General features: G+C 44.8%; 1 long non-coding RNA gene across 1 annotated transcript; it reads left to right on the top strand.

Annotated features, from left to right (window-relative positions):
• The first annotated feature begins 491 nt into the window (after positions 1–491).
• Positions 492–4,318, top strand: LOC131812258 (uncharacterized). The gene is made up of 3 exons (XR_009346290.1): positions 492–551; positions 3,195–3,348; positions 4,085–4,318. It is a non-coding gene; the product is annotated as an uncharacterized LOC131812258 (long non-coding RNA).
• Positions 4,319–7,271: the final 2,953 nt, after the last annotated feature.

Raw genomic sequence — 7,271 nt, 5'->3', positions numbered from 1 at the left:
TTTGCAAGACCTCAACCAAGTTATATATGCAATCTGAGCTTCCGATGCCTCATCTCTAGTGCTGGGGAGGCTTGGGCAGGGCCCAAGCAAGGCCTGCCCAAGCAAGGATCAGAGGGCCCACTCAAGCTGGATGATTGGGGACAACCTCAATGAAGGGATTATTTACAGGGTTTGGGGAAACCAGCAAGAACTGGTAGAGGGACTACATGAGCAGTGGAGGGCTACTACCCGTCTTAGACTCAGAGCTGGGAGAAGAATGGTCATGAGAACCCGGACAGGTAACTTGGCAGACAGGCTCATCTTTGCCTAAGAGATGCAGCCAACCCTTGGCAACTTCCCAGAAGAGTAAATTACTCTGAGTAAATTTATTAAAAATTATTTATTTATTATTTATTAAAATTATTAAAATTAATTTACTCCCAGAAGAGTAAATTAACTGCTTTTCTCCTGCTTCCATCTCTGTCCGTACTAAACTATTGGTCACACTCAAGTGGACAGAGAGCTTGTTGACTCCTTTGCTCCAGACCAGCGTCCTGGAGACATGGAACAAGGTAAGAGTGGGTCTGGGTTGGGAGCCAGGAGGTAAAGCAGAAGAAGCCCAAGAAACATCAGTATGAGAAGCCCAAGAAACATCAGTATGAGCATGGAACAAGTCAGTGTGTAAGGTCACGGTCTTGAACATGATAGGAGAGCAGGGAACCTCCACCCCCGCAGCCTTCACAGAGAAACCCAGAACTCTGCAGCCCCAGTCCCTGCCCCACGCTCAACAGAGATCTCAACATACACACGCACACATGCACATAACGCTCACGGCACGTCAGGCTTTATATTTTCAAGTTTTCAATTTTGAGGTTTTGGCTGCACTGCCCTGCACATTCTTTCATGGAGTTTTTAGCCACCCAACTTCAGCCTGTCCTTGCAAAGTTTACCAGGCTCATGATCCCCTTTTGGTGTGCACCAAAGTGGAAGTTACCTCCCAATTATGTCACCTGCTTGGAGGGATACAAGTGTCAGCACCAGCTTTTGCCAGGTCCCAAAGGGGTGAAATCTCCTTATCCAAAAAAGAAGGGAAGTCTTGGGGGCCATCATCTCCAAAAGGCTTTGAGCGCCCCAGGCGATGGAGCAGACATTCAGAGGAGGCACCAAGAGTTTGATCTCTGGAAAGAGGGCTCCTCTGGTTTAGAAACATGCGGCATATCTGTTAGCCCGCCGAGCAACAAACCTCTGCTCTCTGGTCAGCCCGTTTCATTAAATTAGTTTTAAAGACAACCAATAAAAGGTGCCAGTCATTCTACTTAACTATGTGGCTAACCATCCATTATTAATCAGAGTGCATACTTCTGGAAGAGGAGATGGGGTCTCAGAGATCTGAGCTCGATAAGCCCCATAATGCAATAACCCACGTGCCTGGTATCTTGTGATAAATGCAGTGGTTGATCAGAGCTGCAGCCGAGAGATAGATGCTCTCTGTTCTCTCTCAATCCCCTCTCCCTCCTCCCTTGTGGTTCAGAATGGCTAAAGTACGTTCCATGGAAATATATCTTTATACCAGAAGTAAACAAGCAAATAAATCTTTGCTTGTAAATGTTTATTTGCAAGAGGCTAAACCCCGGAGATCTGTAAAAATCAGGAGAAGAAAGCACACTGAGCAAATCTGTTGTGTCCCTTTTCAGCCACATTTTCTTTAGAAGCAGGAGATTTCTCATAGGACAAAGTCCTACAATCGGATTGGAAATGTAGGGCATCTTTGCAGTTAGGCTCTGAGGTGACTGGAAAAGCATCTTACAGACCATGACATGTTTGGGTCCAAAGTGTCTTTCAGAATGCAGGTAAAAAGGTAAAGTCTCCCATTGAGCTAAATGTCTGCATATCCCATGCTGAGACATTTTGCAAACTGAAGGAAAACCGCAGAGTGTGTGGTTTGGGCATATCCCAAAGGGAGATGCTGTCTCATTTTCATATCTGCTCAATAGTAAAAATGAAATATAACAGATTTTTTGTATAATCTCTCAGTCACTTGGTCTGGGGACCTCAACTTGCTTTACCAACGTTAGCCTGCTAATCCCCGCAGGAGCCCTAGGAGGTTGGCAGGCTCCCGTTGGTGCCATGTCAGGTGAGTTCAGGGATCGTTGCAGATGTAGTCACTGCTTGGGGGCCAGAGAAAGTGAGTTCTCCTCTACCCATTTTCCAATAATGGGTATCAAGGTATTATCACTGGGGCATTGGTAATGCTCCTGATGGGCATTTGAAGCCTGGGCAAAATGGACAGCTGAGTGTCCAGTTGTCTCTGACTCCTGAGAGGAAGAGAAGTGGGTTGGAATAAGGACAGACTGTTCACAGGGCCCATTAGTCCAGTGGTTCACAGCCTTGGTTGTCCACTGGCACCAATGGGGGACCTGCAGGAGTCACTGGTGTGACGGAGGGGGAGGTGTCTTGCTTCAGGAATTGTAATTTAATTAGCCTGGGGTGTGATCTGGGCCTGGAGAGTTTTTAGAGTACAAGAGGTGATTCTAATATAGATCTAATATTCTAAGATAGAAGTGATTCTCATAATTTCAGAGTACAAGAAGTGATTCTAATATAATGGTTCTGATGGTTGAGAACCATTTCCTAAAGTAAGGAGTCTGATGAGGAACTGCTCTTTTGGGGCGTTTTTGCTTTGGAAAGACCCAGTTTTGCTAGTGAACAGCAGATGTTCATCTGATGGAATTTTAAAGAAATGACCTGATCCAGTCTTTACAGTGACCTTGACCATGCCTGACAATCGTGTGCCTTGCACTGGGGGCTGTGCACTGATGTTTTCCAGACTGTTGGGCAATGGTTTATTAATAGGTGATGAAATAGATCTAGATGGTTACAACTGGCACCTTTTATTTAAAAAATAAAATAAAATAAAACTGGGGGCTCCTGGGTGGCTCGGTCAGTTAAGCATCTTACTCTTGATTTAGACTTGGGTCCTGATCTCAGGGTCATGAGTTGGAGCCCTGCCTTGGGCTCTGTGCTCATAGGGGAGTCTGCTTGAGATTTTCTCCCTTTCCTTCTCCCTCTGACTCTTCTCTTGCTTGCACATGCTCTCTCTCTCTCTCTCTCTCTCTTTTTCTCAAATAAATAAATAAATAAAACATTTAAAAAATAAATATGTAAAATTCTGACCTTTGATGTTAATAAAGCATTCTTGGGATGCATTTCTTCAGTTTTAGGTGGTTTCACAACTTTCTCAAAGCTCGTCCTGATACACCAAGTGGTGAGTCAGAGCTCAAGTCCAGGTCCTGTCTGTCCGCAAACCTTGAGCTCCCTCTGCCATGCAGGATGCCTTTCCACCAACCAGCATCCAGACTCACACCAATGGTATTAGCATATCTTCAATTCCCCTTGCCTAAAAGCACGAGTTAGAAAGACAGCCAGCTAACCAAGTAAAGTAAAAACAAAACAAAAAACCTAAAACCAAAAAACTCGCGACTGCTCCTTTAAACTTCTACCAAGCGAAGGAGGCTCACCTGCTTCCATCCCAGGGCTTCTCAGCCTTGGACCGGAAGGCTCTTCCTGCAGAGTCTGGTGCAACAGAGTTGAAGAGCACCTTAATTGTCCTGCCTGCCTGTGATGGCCCCATATGTTCTTGCAAATGGCACCTGGGGTACACTCAAGGTGAACAGATTCACAAAATATGAAAATGGGAATAGCTCATTCCTTCTGAAGAAGCACAACTTCCCCTAAGATACAGTCAAACCCAACTGGCTGTGAGTGAGTTCTGAGCATACTAAGCAGTGCTGAGATTTTTCAAAGTAAACCTTTTTTTTTTTTTTATTTTTATTTAAATTCAATTTAATTAACATAAAGTGCATTATTAATTTCAGAGGCAGAGCTCAGGGATTCGTCAGCCTTATATAATATCCAGTGCTTATCACGTCACATGCCCTCCTTAATGCCCATCACCCAGTTACCCCATCCACCCACCCCTCTTCCCTCCAGCGACCCTCAGTTTGTTCCCTAGAGTTAGTCTTTTAGGGTTTGTCTCCCGCTCTGTTTTCATCTTAACTTATCTCTCCTTCTATTCCCCTACATTCATCTGTTTTGTTTCTCAAAGTCCATTTTTAATTGGAGTACGACATCCATATAGGAAAGGGCATCAACCCTAAGGGCACAGCACAGGGAATCTCCACACACCGGACGCACCCACATGACTATCACCGCACCAAGAAGGAATGCGGGACCGACAACCCAGAATCTCTTCACTTTCTCCTTTCTTGTCACTATCACCCAAAGGACTAACCACCGCCCTGACTTCTAACCATAATTTTTTGCCCTTAAAATTTTTAAATAAAAGGAATCATACTCTATTCTGTTGTGTTGGTCTTCTTACATTCAACATGGTATCAGTGAGGTTCACCCACATAGTTATGTGGTCATAGTTGGTTCATTGGTATCGACATTTAATATTCCACTGTATTAACACATGACAATGGATTAACCCACTCTTCTATATGACCACTTGAATGCTTTCCCATTTGAGACCATGAACTGAAACGTCCAACTGAACATCTTTCTGGTGAACACAGGTTTGCACCTCTCTTAATTATTGGAATTCTTGGATCAAAGATATGCCCAAATCAGTTTCAAAAGTTCCTTCAAGGGACGCCTGGGTGGCTCAGTTGGTTAAGCAGCTGCCTTCGGCTCAGGTCATGATCCCAGCGTCCTGGGATCGAGTCCCACATCGGGCTCCTTGCTCCGCAGGGAGCCTGCTTCTCCCTCTGACTCTGCCTGCCACTCTGCCTGTGCTCGCTCTTGCTCTCTCTCTCTCTCTCTGACAAATAAATAGATGAGGTCTTAAAAAAAAAAAATCTTTAAAAAAAAAAAAAAAAAAGTTCCTTCAAAAGAAGAATGATTTCCAACATTTTACCTTTTATTTTTCCAGCAAGGACCATAAAGGTTCCTAATGTCTCACATCACTACAAAAACTTGGCGTTTTCTTTTTCATTTTAGCCATCCTGAGGTCACGTGTGTTGGTGTGTCTCTTTAGTGTTTATCGTGTATTTCTTTTAAAACAATTTCATTGAGGTACAACTTATGTATAAAAAACTATACCCACCTAAGTTATACATTTCGATGAGCTTTGACAGATGTGAGCACCCATAAAACCACTGCCACAATAAACACAGAGAATATTTCCATATCACAAAAGTTACCTCATGCCCCTCTGAATTTTCTAGAAAAAGATCTGGAAGACAAAACGCTTCCCTTTCCAGTTCTACGGTGGTTTCTCTTTTGTCTCTGGGAGAGTTTCCCTTTTACTTCTCTTCCAGGCTGGTGTAGCCCCTGCTAGGTGTCTACAGGGCACAGTTCCCCCCCAGCTCTTGACCTGGACAGCACAGGCAGGAGACCCAGAGAGCATCGCATTAATTGCATTAGCTGTATTTAATTTTAGTTGATTTAAGCTTAAATATAAATATTTGCATATGGCCAGTAGCTACCATATTGTGCAAAACAGGTTTAGATTTTACTGAAAGTTTATTTCAGAATTACTGTATGCTATAGTCATGTGGACACTTTTCTCTGTTATACAAATGGATTTCGTGGATTCTGAGTTGCTGGCAAGAATCAATGGCAAGCCCCTGGTTGTTTCTGTGATTTGCATTTAAGCCCCAAGGGCTGGCAATCAAACAGACCCTTGGTTGAGTATCATCCCTGGATCTAGAGCTGCGCTATGGTGAGCAAGACCGCCCATCTCTCCACATTTCAGCTTCCTCAACCTCAAACCTGGTATAGGAAGTTACTTCATGAGTGTCTGACACATCCTAAACCTGCAGTAAATGTGACTTGTGGCCCATACTCCCTTGATCTAATGCTGAGAAACATCCCTATCTCATAGAATTGTATTGTCGGGAAGCACAGAGCATTACGAAAAGTGTGAAGTGTTATTCCCCGAGTTAGCATGAGTAAGAAGAAATAGTCACTTCCATGAGCTGAGGTCTCAGAAATAAAAACCTCCACCAGTGTTTGGTAAGCCTGATCTTACCAAAGTCTCTGAAAAAAAACCTTGGCTGAGAGCATTCAGAAGAGCACCTGCTATCTGGCCAGCGGGAACAAGGGCAGCCACAGAAGGAAACCAGGACTCAGGTCAGGCCCCTCCCATGGAACACACCTCTCCCCTCCTCCCCACCCTGCTCTGGCCCTTCACTCCCAGGAGGTCCAGGACAGGATCTTACTTGCTCGTACCTCATGGTCAGCTTCTCCTGGGAAGAGGTATCATTCACACTGGGGGGAAGGGCTCTGAGAATGGTGACCAGCCTCAGCACAGGGAGGAGGCTACTGGCTGCTCTTGAGGGGTACGTGGAGAAAGAGAGAGACTGGAGGTAGAAAATAGGACCCCTGAGTGCCCACTGGGAGCCAAGCGTTGGTGGATTGCTTTCTTGACAATATGGTTCACCACTGTATTGACTGCTCAGTGGAACCCAGGGACAGAAACTGCACTAAACCACTGGACCCTTGCAGTCTAAATAGCATCACTGTTCCCATCTTACAGATGATCAATGTAAGGTTCGGAAAGGAAAAAATAATTTCCTGGGACTGCACAGCTGGCTGAGATGTGTGCCCAGGTCATTGTAGTGCTAGAATCTACACCCCAGATCACCATGTCGCTCTGCCCCTGCTTGCACATGTTTTCCTGCTTCACCCTCTCAGAAACTCTAGAAGGTAGATGCCACTGCCATTTATAGATGGAAAACAAACTTCAGAGTTGATATAACATCTCCCAAATTCAAAGACCTGGAACGCTGACAGCAAAACTAAGGTTGGACCCAGCGATTTTGACTCTGCTTCCGGGACCCTGTCCATCACACTGTGTAGTGACAGCAAAGATCATGATAACAAGCATTATTAAAGACCTACATCCAGGGACGCCTGGGTGGCTCAGTTGGTTAAGCAGCTGCCTTCGGCTCAGGTCATGATCCCAGCGTCCTGGGATCGAGTCCCATATCGGGCTCCTTGCTCCGCAGGGAGCCTGCTTCTCCGTCTGACTCTGCCTGCCTCTCTGTCTGCCTGTGCTCGCTCTCGCTCGCTCTCTCTGACAAATAAATAAAATCTTTAAAAAAAAAAAAAAAAAAAGACCTACATCCAGACCTCATTTTATCCTCATAAAAAGGAAAATAAAATATCTCTGCAATATCGTCCCCATTTACAGACAATGAAACCGAAGCACATCTTAACTGCTTTGCAAGGGTGCACGGTAAATCGAGAAGTAGAATTTTAACCTGAACCATGTGGATCCAGGGTCA

This window comes from Mustela lutreola, chromosome 12 (assembly GCF_030435805.1).
Source record: "Mustela lutreola isolate mMusLut2 chromosome 12, mMusLut2.pri, whole genome shotgun sequence".
NCBI classification, from domain to species: Eukaryota; Metazoa; Chordata; class Mammalia; order Carnivora; family Mustelidae; genus Mustela; species Mustela lutreola.
This window is presented reverse-complemented; position numbering and strand designations above follow the sequence as displayed.